Source organism: Anolis sagrei, chromosome 1 (genome assembly GCF_037176765.1).
Source record: "Anolis sagrei isolate rAnoSag1 chromosome 1, rAnoSag1.mat, whole genome shotgun sequence".
Taxonomy (NCBI): Eukaryota; Metazoa; Chordata; class Lepidosauria; order Squamata; family Dactyloidae; genus Anolis; species Anolis sagrei.
Genome location: NC_090021.1, coordinates 290,497,843 through 290,510,552, shown reverse-complemented (window position 1 = coordinate 290,510,552; position 12,710 = coordinate 290,497,843). Strand labels below are relative to the sequence as shown.

Here is a 12,710-nt window from a genome sequence, read left to right as displayed (position 1 = left end):
GGCAGGCTACGACACAATTAAAAACACATAAGCATAAAACAACTTGTAAAAAACATGGATTAAAATACACAGAACAAAAATTAAAATACAGTAAACGCAAGACATGGGTTTAAAATTCATAGTTTAAAAATGCTGGAAGAGATAGGTCTCCAATTGTCTCTTAAATTCTGACAGCTGATTTAAAGCCCTCTATGGCCATGGTCCAGCTTATCTGAAGGATGATATGATCCTTCCAAACTTTGAGCTCTTTTGGAGGAAGTGCTTCTCTCACTTCTCCCACTCTTGTAGTCACATTTGGAGGGAACACCGGAAAAGGTATTCTTGGTGGCCATTTCAAGACTCTGGAATTCCCTTCTTAGGGAGGCTTCCTTCCTTCTTGTTTTCCTTTGGTCAGCAGCCAAATACTTTAAACATTTCAACAGAGTTTTGGGAATTAACTGTTTAGCAAAAAGGGTGCACTTTTATCCTTTTGTTTTACATAAAAGTAAAGGTAAAGGTTTCCCCTTGACATTGAATGTAATCGAGTCCAACTTTAGGGGGTGGTGCTCATCCCCATTTCTAAGCAGAAGAGCTGGCATTGTCCATAGACGTCTTCTAGATTATGTGGCCGGCATGATTGCATGGAGCACCATTACCTTCCCATCAAAATGGTACCTATTGATCTACTCACATTTGTATGTTTTTTAACTGCTTGTTGGCAGAAGCTGGGGTTAGTAATGGGAGCTTGCCCTGTCCCACGGATTTGAACCACAGACCTTCTGGTCAGCAGGTTCTGCAGCTTAGTGGTTTAACCTGCTATGCTACCGCAGCCTCCTTTGTTTTACAACAATATGTTTTAAATTGTTTTAATTATACACAGAGCAGAATGCCATTTAGAATTCTTTGTATAGGTTTGTCTACATAAGTTTTTATTTTCACATAACAATAACAATTAATTTATCTGTTAGCCTCCCCTCCTCTTGGGGCAGTGTCCGAGCTTTGGGGAAAAGGCAGGAGATAAATAAGGTGATTTAACATAGTAGAGTAACATGTAGAGTTTATTGCAATATTCAAGATGACTCTGAGACAAACCTTCTGCTCATCAGCAGCCCTTCCATTTTGTCAGATTTTAATTTCAGAGTGTTCAACTTCACCCAGACTATTATCAAATCTAGAAAAAATTCAGACGTATTGACTGTTTACTTTGTATCAGGTGACAAGAAGCTATAAACCTGAGTGTCCTTAGCATAATTGTGACTTCTGCTCAAATGAACTCTGCTTCTCTTTTTTGGCTTGTTTCTTAACATATCTAAATTGACTTTTAAGGGGGCCAGCTATTTTTCAGCTCCCCAGTTGAACTGATAACAGTATATTTAATGAGAAGATGCTTGGCCAACTAGTTCCTGTCATATGTCTTCTATGGACCTCATCACATTAGAGAATGAATCCACTTTAAATCTGGTTGCTCCCTCCTGCAGAATTATGAGGTTTGTAGTTTAGGTTTGTAGCCTTTAACAGCCTCACTAAACTACAACCCCAGAATTCTGCAGGAGGGAGAAACCAGATTTAAAGTGGATTCATTCTCTACTGTGATGAAGTAGTATGTGTTGTCTGGTGGCTGTTGGGCTTGACAACTTGCACAAAGATACTCATGACATCCTATTAATACAATGTGATAGAGAATATTATTAAAATATCTCTTTTCCACATGTTCATATATTTCCTTCTGATTTATTAGTCCACTTCATAACTCTGCTAGAAGATAGTTGACCCTTATCTTACCCAGTTGACCCTCTCATGTGATATCTATGCAATCCAGGTACACAACTGACTGCTAGTGGATATTCTGAACCTCAATTACTCAATACGATCTCAGTAGAAAGTAATGTATATTTTAACAAACACATGTTTTTGTTCAGCAAGTGAAGCATATTATTTCAGATTCTCTTCAGCATTTAATCCCAAGGAGTTGCTTATTTTAAAACTTTTTTTGTTCTTCTCCTACACAAGTCTAATTTTGCACTTGCATTATCACTAAATTAATTTCCAAGAGGTATCTTATGTCCAAGACTCAACAAATGCCCATCTTTTGTATACTTACCAGGAATCTCTCCTGCAAAACTCTTTTTTACAAAGTGAAGGAGAGTCCTCCACTGTCAACTTTGCCACTGGAGTCCTCAGATCAGATCAAATGTTGATCACTACTGTCTTTATTATACAATATTTTTAGCTATGTCTCTGTGAACATAAAATAAACTGTACATACTGGGAGTAATGAAAGCACAAAATGGATTTGGTTTGTCCCCAGAAATCATTATATTATCGTTATGTTTTTTCCTTTCTCCTGAACCATTGTCTGATCTTTAGTCACATCTTTAAAAGTGGACATGTGTACATCTCTGAGCTCAAATCTTTCAAAAGTCATTAATTTGGGCTATTGGTCATCTTAGAACTGTACTTCAAATAATATGTAGTCCAAAGTAATGTTTCTAAATAATGTCCTAATTTGACTTGCAAATTAAATAGAGACTGTCTCTATTGTGCCTCCTAACATTTGGGGGCCTCATTGCCTTTGTGTTTCCAACTGTATAACAACAACAACAACAACAACAACAACAACAACAACACTGTTGCTCAGATGGTTCATTGGAACTTGTGCCACAAATACCATCTGCCTGCGACAAAGAACTGGTGGGATCACAAGCCGGAAAAAGTTAAAGAGAATGAACATGTCAAGCTACTCTCGGACTTCTGAATTCAGACTAACAGTTTTGGAGCACAATACTCCTGACCTCACGATCGTGTTAAAAAACAAAGTATGGATTGTCGATGTTGCAATCCCAGGTGCCAGCAGGATTGAAGAGAAGCAACTGGAAAAGCTGACATGATATGAGGATTTAAAGATGGAATAGCAAAGACTCTGGCACAAGCCAGTAAAGGTGGTTCCAGTGGTGATCAACACACTGGGTGCAGTGCCTAAAGACCTTGGCCTGCACTTAAACACAATTGGCACTGACAAAATTACCATCTGCAAAAGGCCACCTTACTGCAATCTGCACACATTATTTGCCGATACATCACAGTCCTAGACACTTGGGAAGTGTCCGACATGTGATCCAATACAACAGCCAGCAGAGTGATCTTGTCTGCTGTGGACTCATCTTGTTGTGTTTCAAACAACAACAACAACTACTACTACTACTACTACTACTACTTTAATTTTGTACCCCACCTCCATCTCCCCAAAGGGACTCGGGGCGGCTTACATACGACACAAGGTGCCTAAAAACAACACATAAAATAAACACACAGTACAATACAAAAAAGTACAATAGCACATAAAACAGCAATTTAAAACTCGGAACAACATCCAATAACATATAGTGACAACTGCCGTAAGACATGGCCAACTGTAAACAAAATAAGGGAATGGGATAGTGCAAATTGTAGCAAAGGAACAAGGGCATGGGATGAAAGTGCAGTGCCTTGTCATTAATTGCAGGCCATTGGAGCTAGACATTCTCAAAGGCTTGTTTAAACATCCAACTGTAAACTGTATGACTAAAATATAGAACAGGTCAGAATGTGATGGACAGATATTTTAAAATGCATCCATCATCTATGTCTGAGCATTTGCCTAATTGTGATTTTTTTTTTTGCTGAGTGTACCTTAGGTGGTAAAGTGAGATTTAATATTCAGTAATATGCAAAACAGTCCCCTGGGATCAAAATTATAATGTTTGCATAGCAGAGGCATGCAGAAGGAAATTCCCAGTGGCTGTTTGCTAATGTGGAAATATTTTCTCCCCTTGGAATGCTGGCAAAGTGTAAGAGGTTATTTTGCACTGGCTTACTTACTAATGTGGCATATGATTATTCTCACCTGCAGGTATGAATGATATTCCTTTAAGTGTCTGTGGTTTGTTTTTGAGTTGATATTAGCAGATGAGAAAGTTTTGGATGTCCCCGCTTCTGATTATACATTCATGTCAACTAGAGATGAACTGAGTCACGCCCCAAGTCTAAGTAAGCATCTTTCAGAAGCTTTGCAGAATTTAATCGTCATGCTGTACCGAGATGATAAGCATTTACATTTTCCCAGCTTTTACATTTTGGATTTAATTGTAATTTTAATAGGATTTTAAAATCTGTTTTCCAATTTTGTTGTCTGCCTTTGGAAATGGGTGGTTTATATTATGAAGTGAATATTTTGAGATTTTATTCCTCCAGGCTGATAGGCTTTTCACATTTTTTTAAAAAAATGTGGAATTGGAGGGAAAGACCTCTGTGTTTTTATAAGTTAATAATGACAGCTTTGATTACTGTAAGCTAAAATAGGTTTTCCCCGGAGATTCTGGCTCATTAAGTAGCATCTGCGTTGTCTTATTGACAGTCTTATAGCATTCATTGTTTCCCATGAATACTCTGTAAGAGCCAGGTTTTTGTTTTGTTTGCTGTTTCCTATTTATTCTGAAAATAAAACACCTATCCAATGTATTCTATACGATGAATTACAGAGAGCAGAGTTAGAAATACAGAGATTAAAGATTATTCTAATACGTAATTTACATCTACAAGATCATGTATAGAAAGGAAGGAAGGGAAAGTACATATAACCACAAAGCCTTTTTTTTTTGCAAGGCAAGATTACATGTACTGTGTCAGTATACCTGCAAGGCTGACATTTTATACCAGGCATGGGCAAACTTAGGCCCTCTAGATGTTTTGGACTTCAACTCCCACAGCTCCCACAATTCCTAACAGCCTCAGGCCCTTTCCTTCCCCCACCCCCTCAGCAACTTAAGTTTGCCCATGCCTGCTCTAAAATGTAATCTACAGCACCTAGGATTCATTGCAGGTGGCTCATCCCATTATCTCTGTACGAACTCTTTCTGGTGATTTCTGGAGATCCAATGCATTTTTCAAGGTTTTCTTAGGCAAGGAATGGTCAGATGTAGTATTGCCAGTTCCACCCAAACAATAGGAAGAATTTTCTGACAGTTAGAGCTCTTAAATCGTGAAATATGCTACCCGGGAGCCTGATGGAGTTCCCTTCTCTGCAATAGAAGGATGGCCATCTGTTAGGAATAGCCATCTATCTAGAGTGCTTTGATGGTGTGTTCCTGCATGGCAGAATGAAATTGGACTAGATGGCCCTTATGATCTCTTACGACTCTATGATTTCTTCTGAAATATACGTAGTATATCACCCTTGATTATTTGTTAATCCCCCATCCTTTATACCAGGGATGGACAAACTTTGGCCCTACAGGTGTTTTGGACTTAAGTGGCTGAGGGGGAAAAGGAAAGGGCCTGAGGCTGTTGGGAATTGTGGGAGTTGAAGTCCAAAACACCGGGACAGCCAAAGTTTGCTTTATACTATAGTCATATTTGCAGGTGTTAGGAGCACAGGTTCCCTGTGAAAAACCATGAAAAAAAGAATTTGGCTTTTTCTTTTACTGAAGAGAACACCTCTTTAGGAATTTCTAGATCTTCCAGCATAACTTTACAGTTAAATTCTGCTATAAGCTTCCCATAGGATCACATTGGAGGACTTAGAGATTCCTAGAAAAGGATTCTCTCTAGACATCACTAGGTCCTCCAGCATAACTAGAGAAAGTTGACCACCGTGTCACATTGGAGGATTCCTAAAGAAAACATTTAAAGTCAAATCTGTGAATAATCAAATCTGCGAAAGTCAAAACCACAAATTTAGAAGGATAACTGGATTTTTTAAACTTTCTAGTGTACTGATTCTCAACCTGTGAGTCCCCAGATGTTTTGTCCATCAACTCCCAGAAATCCTAACAGCGGGAAAACTGGCTGGGATTTCTGGGAGTTGTAGGCCAAAACATCTGGGGATCTACAGGTTGAGAAATACTGTTCTAGTGTGTATGTGCTCTGGTCAGAGGTATCATTATTACCTGATTGCAACGATGCTTCAAATGGCACGATTTCATCTGCAAGTGTGTGCTTCTACTTTTGGTGCAGCTGAGGTTTTTTTTTTATGGTAGCTGCTTTTGTCAAACTTTGTGTTATTTTAGCAGGAATATTGTAGCCTGGCCTGGTACTGGGTGAGGTCTGTGGGGGTGACACAGGGCAGCACCAACCGCAGCGCTGCTACTGAGGCCACTGCACCAAATTGTTCATCCATGGCCTAAATCTGACTTCACAGTTTCATGTATTTACAGATATACTATCTTAAAAGAAGGTTAAAACTGTGTTTGCCCAAATATAATTTTCATAAAAGAAACAAAAGATTTCAAGAACAATATATAATATAAAGCCAAGTTTTTTTAAAAAAAAATTCAAATGAAATTAAATACCAAAACATATATTTCTTGGAAATAAAGAACAGTAAACACAATTAGACTTACTTTCCAGAACTGTGTTTTAAACTGTTTCAAAAAGGGTTAGTGGAAAATATATGCCTAAAACCTATCATGCTAAACTTTGGTCTTTTAGGAGCCTACATGAGTTGAGACAACTTTTCATAGGATGAAATCAAGTTATGCTTGCTGAATTTTGTGTATTTGCTATATTTTGTGTATTTTCTGGTTTCGCATATTTCCCTTTCTGTAGTCTCCTTTCTGTTAATCAATCATCTTCCATGCTGTTCTGGAGAGTCCTCCAGCTATTTTAAATTAATTCCTATAATGGAATTGCAGCACTGAATTCCACCCTGAATGTAAACTATTAAGATTACACTTCAGAGGATACTTCTGGTCAATGCTCAGTGGAGTACAGAAGTGGAGATTATGTATCCCTCCCAAGTTGTTAACCTGCATTTCACAGAATTACCCATGCTGTCTAGGAAGATTCAGTCTATATATGAAGGACCATGGAGTTCTTACTTGAATGGCAACTTGAATGAGGTATGAATGTAAATTTGAGCTTGTCTCGAGTAAGTACAATGACTTGTCCCCTAGATTTTGTTTTTTTTTTTTTTACTAAAAAGATGCTCTGGATACTCTTGAAAACTTCAGCCTTCATGGTCTGAACCTTTGTGCAGAATCTAGAGTAGAGATTTTCTGGGCTAAGATGTAAACAATTGCTCAGTATGAAGAATCATGCCTCTGTGCAGGTGGTTGATCCTTCTCAGCCATGCAGTTTTATCAGATCAGCTTGCACATTATCAGCTTCAGTCGAATTTGCTCTTAATACCTAATTTTGGTCTCAGGCCTGTGGGATTTGGGACACATTTATGACCAGTTCATAAGAGCATTTTAAATGGATTATTAATGTGAACTCTACACAGTTAACCAGAGGAAGCAGTGCTCTGTAGCCTCTTTTTTTTACAGTGCATCCACAGTTATGCAGGGTCACGATCACAGCACATCTGTACAGACTATATTTTAAACAGCTGTCCTGATCCAACCTCTTTCAGTCTTGGATCCCAGCAGAACAAGAAAAGTTGATTTTTGCAAGGTAATTTACTATATGGATTAGTAACACAATTTCCAGATTTCGAAGCATCTCTAATAAAGTCCTGAAGGAAATTACCATGCATACTTGTATATAAGTAAAACAAAATTGACAAAAAACTGGGTCGACTTTATACCCATATCAGTCTGAGCACCTCTTTTCCCCGTGGCATCACTTTTAGCCTTTGTGAATGCCTGGGCAGAAAAGAGCCAGTGAAGACATTTCCCACTTCTTTTCTCACAAGTAAACCTCATTCTCCCCAGTGAGGGTGGCCCAGTTGGGAAGGAGCTTCATCAGTCCCTGGAGGAAGACAGCAGCAAAGGGCATAACTAAAACTGAAGCACTAGTAATATATATTTCACAGTACACCATGCCTTTTTGAATGCCTGAGCAGAAAAATGGTAGCAGCAGCAGGCAGGTGCAAACTGGCTCCTTGAGGCACACCCCTCTCTCTCTGAAATGACCCTTTAATTATGCATGGATCATATAAAAATCCATAATTTTGAACTCCAAACCTGTTTTTGACTTCTATATGAGGCCAACTTACTCATGAGTATATATGGTAATACAAATGCCAAATCAGCCCTTGGTTATGGGTCAGTGTAGATCCACCGCTATTTGATGAACAGCAAGCAGAAACTGCTTTAAGGTATGACTGCTGTGGGATTTTAGTGGCCTGAGGTCAGCATTAATTTGCCTTTATAGACAATAGCCTTCATTTAGGCATTTACTGAAAAGTCCAAAGCCATCACACAAGATTCATTTTGACGAAGGGAAAGGGAGCCTAGGTGCCATTAAGGCAAGTGCACATATCTCTCCCTGGATATATTTTTGTAAAAGCAGGAGCAAAAGTATGCTGTCAGAGGAAAAATGTGCAGCCTTCCCATTGCCATCTGTATATCATTGCAGTTGGTAAATAAGCATAGAACAACAGATTACAAATAATAATCAGAAAATGTTCCTCATTGTCCCTGCCTCCAAAAGTTTGAAGCCAGTTCTTATTTGAAAAAAAAATGTTAATACCAATGCTACTGGGAAATTAATTACACAAGTTGGAACAGTTTTCTGTCTGGATTGTTGTTTCTGTGCTAATTCAACAATTTGAATGGCGGATTTATTTTATCAATGCATTGAAAGACAGCACATAGTTGGCTTTTAACCAGAGTTACCCATGGAGAACACTGCTAAATGTTTGGATTGTTTTCACTGCAAACCAAGGAATCACATCTGTATCATTGCCTTATCAAAGTTAAAACATTAACCTTTGTTTCTGCAAGATTTTCTAGCATAGTCAGCAACTCAAGTGATTTTGCCTCAAGTATTTTGTTGTTCTGCACATTTCACATCCTTCCAGTTCCAGTCTCATACTTCAGTACTTCTCATTGGTTTTTGAGAATATTTTATGTAAATAAAACAGGGGAGAGGGTGGTAGCCAATGATTGATTTAACTTTAAAAATGAAAACAAAACTGAGACAGTCATTCAGAGTGATGACAAGATAGGCAGCGATTATCTGGATAGTCATATCCGCAGTTATTCCTGTATAGATATTAAACATGGAAAATTGTTCTGGAAGGGTAATAAAACTGAAGTCTGCACCATAGCTGACCCTTTATGGGCCCACACAACTGTTCTTTGATTTCTACCATGTGATGATTTTTTTGCAGTTCATTGTTCATACAGTACACAAATACAAGCTTGGATCAATACCAGTCCAGCAATTCTGGTTTTTTAAAAAAGAGTAGTTTTTACCTCTTTTTTGTATCCATTTCCATGTGGCTTTCTAGTGCAAAGCAAAAATAAACGAATGCAAATTTTTATTTTGTAATAGATGCATAAATAGAACATAGACAACATAGAAAGGCTTAATTGTCAAATCATATCTTTGTTGCAGGAGAGCAAGTGGGCTAAAAGATGTTACAGAAATATGCCCTTGCATGCTGCTATTTCCTTTCTTGTATGGCCTTCTTTTGTGTTTTGGGAAATTGTCATTTCTTAATTACAGTACCATGAGCAACTTCTGCTTTATGTGCATCAGATGAGGTAGATCTTCACAGATCCATCACCAAAGGCTGATCTGGCATGCCGAATGCCAGCTTGGCCCTCAGTATGGTCCAGATAGGGACTCCCCCAGTTGCTGTGGGGGTGGGAGGGAATCATCACTGTCCACTGGTGCCAAACATGGTCTGGCACTGTTCAGTGGCCACCTTGACTGTCCCACACATATCTGTCATGACGGTCTCTGGCCACAGTACAAGTCCTACCTGTCTGCCATCACATGCTGTGGTGTCAGCTAAAAAGACAGGGTGCCAATGGAGCAAGGAGAAGAGAAACTCCCTCCTCTCCAGCCTTCGAGATTGCTCTGTTGTCCCAGCCAAGAGCTCTGCATGCAATGATGGAGAGGTAGGACCCGTGTCACAGCTGGAGATTGCTGCAACATTAAGAACAGAGGAAGGAAAGGGGAATGCCATCCCATGTCCTTCGGGTATTCAAGCCCAGGAAACGCAAGATGGTAGTGGGGATAGTTGCATTTGGTTCCTTATCAGAAAAGCCTGACTGTTCCACAGACCCTAGGTTGAGGGAAAGTTCAAATTCTGTGGCAGATTTTCAGACTTTTTCTCCAACTTAGGGTAATGTGAAGCAAGACCTTATTAACGTGGCTTTGTTTCACATTACCTTGGATTAGTTCCATGCATCATTTGCCGGCCTTGGGGCCAATTCAACTCTACACTGACCTAAGTGTAAGTGATCACTGTAGATGGGGCTACAGTGTACAGAGGCTTCTACAAAATTATTTGGCAAAGAACAGTATTTAGGAGAAGCAATTCCCTGATTTTTAAAACTAAGGCTTATATTTTCTCAAAAAGCAGAGAATGTCAATTGAATTGAGTAAATGTGTTGTTTTTGTAATAACTTATGGTAGATAAACAAGGTACAAAATGTGCACTCCTATTCTTAATCTTAGCTCTTTGGACCTAAATACTTTAGTGTTTAAGTGTCCATTGTTCACACCAGACTCTCGTAAATAAGCCAACCACCCATTTATTTGTTGATGGCTTTGGAAGAAATGAAGTCTGAGCTTATTCTTACCTGAGACATGTTACTAATTCCATTATTTTCATTGTGAGTCCATACTTCACCAATTGTCTAGTAGGAGAGAAATACATATATTTCTTGGAGTGGTATGCCTTGAGCTTCAGCACAGTTGCAGCATTTGGATTATGTTGATCTTCACTCACAAATACATTATAAAGAAAGAAATAGATCATGAGCACTGCATCTGCAAGGCAAACACATTCATTACTGAAAACTATCTACCTAATATATATTTATATCAATGATCTTCTGCCAGGCATAATGAGAAATCCAGGGTTGGTCCAGAAATTTGCAAGCCGGTTGACACGGTGAAGAGATGTCAAGATTCATTAGGAATAGCAATGGCTCCAGGCACTCAGACTCTGGAGATTGGGAGAGAAGAGATAATGATCTCAGCAAAGTTTTAGTAGGTCAGTCAACCAAGAAGGAAGGGTTGGGCAACCACGACATAGCTGGCACCCTACAAATCTTAGTCAAATGCCAAGCTTCTCCCTTTCTAGAAACCACTGTTGGGGACAACAGGAGTGGAGAAGATGAGCACAAAGCTGTAGCATCAGCATTAGTCTGTGGGTTGAAATTCAAACGTTTGCCTTCCTCGTGTTTCTATGTGACTATGGCACCACGCCCTAAACTCAAACTCACAGATAGGTGAACGGAGCACTGTACAAACATGCAAAGTTGGCCCCCGCCCCTTTCCTTGCATTCCCTTCCTGTTGTTTTCTCTTAAATTTCCCTTGAGACGCTTTGCGTGAACCTGTTCATTCCCACTTTACTCCAGAGAGGCAATTGTGGGTGCTAAGCAAACCTAAGAAGACCAGAGGCTTGGGAGTGCAGCTAGATTTGCTTCTTTTTTGAGACCAACTTCTGATTGCTGCTTTCACATGCCATTTGTTTGCTGCTTACGGAGGACTGGATTTGTCAGTTTCAACTAACATCTTAGCTTTCCAGTTGCTTTGCTGCTGAGGATTAACTCTTTCTCTGCGGATCTGCATTTGAGACAAAACAAAAGCATCGGCTAATGCCAAGGATGAAGATGCTGGGCACCGGTGGGTTTGCACAGTGAGGGGGAGCCGTTTGGGAGGATTGTGCAGCTTTCTCCCCTTCAGGGATTATTCTGGAAAAAGAAAGGAAACTGAAAGCTGAACTCCTTTGGGAAGGCCTTTACTCCATCTTCACTCCTGTAACCCAGCAACAACCATCCACCAATCAGCTTTGCTCAATGGCTGAACTAGAGTTTGCTTGCAGTCCTCTCTTCCTTCTCCCTTGCAACTGTCCTCCCCGACATCATTACCAGAAGGCTAATCTCCTTTCTCACCCTGTCATCTTCCAAGTCCTGTAGGAGATGAACCTGCAAGTATATATGTTATGTGGTGATGTGGTAACTGTATTTTTGAGGTGGGGAGTGGCTGGCTCTGTAAACTGTCAGACAATGCAGAGTGTTGAATGAAAATTGCATGGTTGTAGCTAACATGGCAGCAAGGAAGGAGTTAAAGATGGCCCAACTGATGCTTCATAAAAGCAGTCAGTGCGTAAGAAATATGTCTGCCTACTGTCTGTATATATACAAGAAAATACCCATCCATGTAGGCAGGTCTCTCTGCCTGAAGGGCAACTGCTATGCACACCAATTTCAGATTTACTAACAAAAGTAGTTGCTTATCCTCCTGAGATGCTCTTGTCTGCCAGAATTGTGAGCAACCTGGTTTTATTTGTAAACTGCCAAGCAATTGAAAAATGCTGTTTAAATTCTTTGGTATGATTTCACAGGCAAGGCTAATCCGTATATACTATAATCAAATTATTATTGTGAAATTCTATGGTTTCTCTTTGTGTGTGTACATACTTGTCCCATGTGGGAACTGTCCACTAAGATTTGCTGATGGTTGCATGTTTTTTTTAAACAGGCTTTGTTAAGGATTTAGTGTGCTCTGAGACCAAAAAGTGACGAAACAACAAACTATACAACTGGTAAGTGATAACTTCAAAGTGTGACTGAGAGACTTGCTAATGGGACAGATACCTAAAAGACTGTATTGGGGGCATGCTTCCAATTTCTGTGGATAAATGTGGTTTGTGCCTTTTACTACCGTGCACAGATAGTAAGGTCCAGTTCAAAGGGTCAAATATTGTCATGATTTGCCTTCTAAGGTATACATATATATGCCACACACACACACATACATACACACCCACACTCACTTCGGTATGCAT

At 39.4% G+C, this 12,710-nt stretch overlaps 1 protein-coding gene across 7 annotated transcripts in view; it reads left to right on the top strand.

Moving 5' to 3' along the window:
- Positions 1 to 12,710, top strand: part of PAK6 (p21 (RAC1) activated kinase 6) — a 77,245-nt gene that overhangs the window by 11,294 nt on the left and 53,241 nt on the right. For 2 of the 7 annotated variants that reach the window (XM_060760221.2, XM_060760213.2), the window contains exon 3: positions 12,404 to 12,467. The exons of 1 other annotated variant lie outside the window; for it this stretch is intronic. The gene's annotated coding sequence lies outside the window, so the exon portion shown is untranslated. Of the gene's footprint in view, positions 1 to 11,210; positions 11,854 to 12,403; positions 12,468 to 12,710 lie in introns of those variants that run through there. 4 more of the 7 variants (XM_060760273.2, XM_060760245.2, XM_060760237.2 and 1 more) reach the window with 4 other exon arrangements.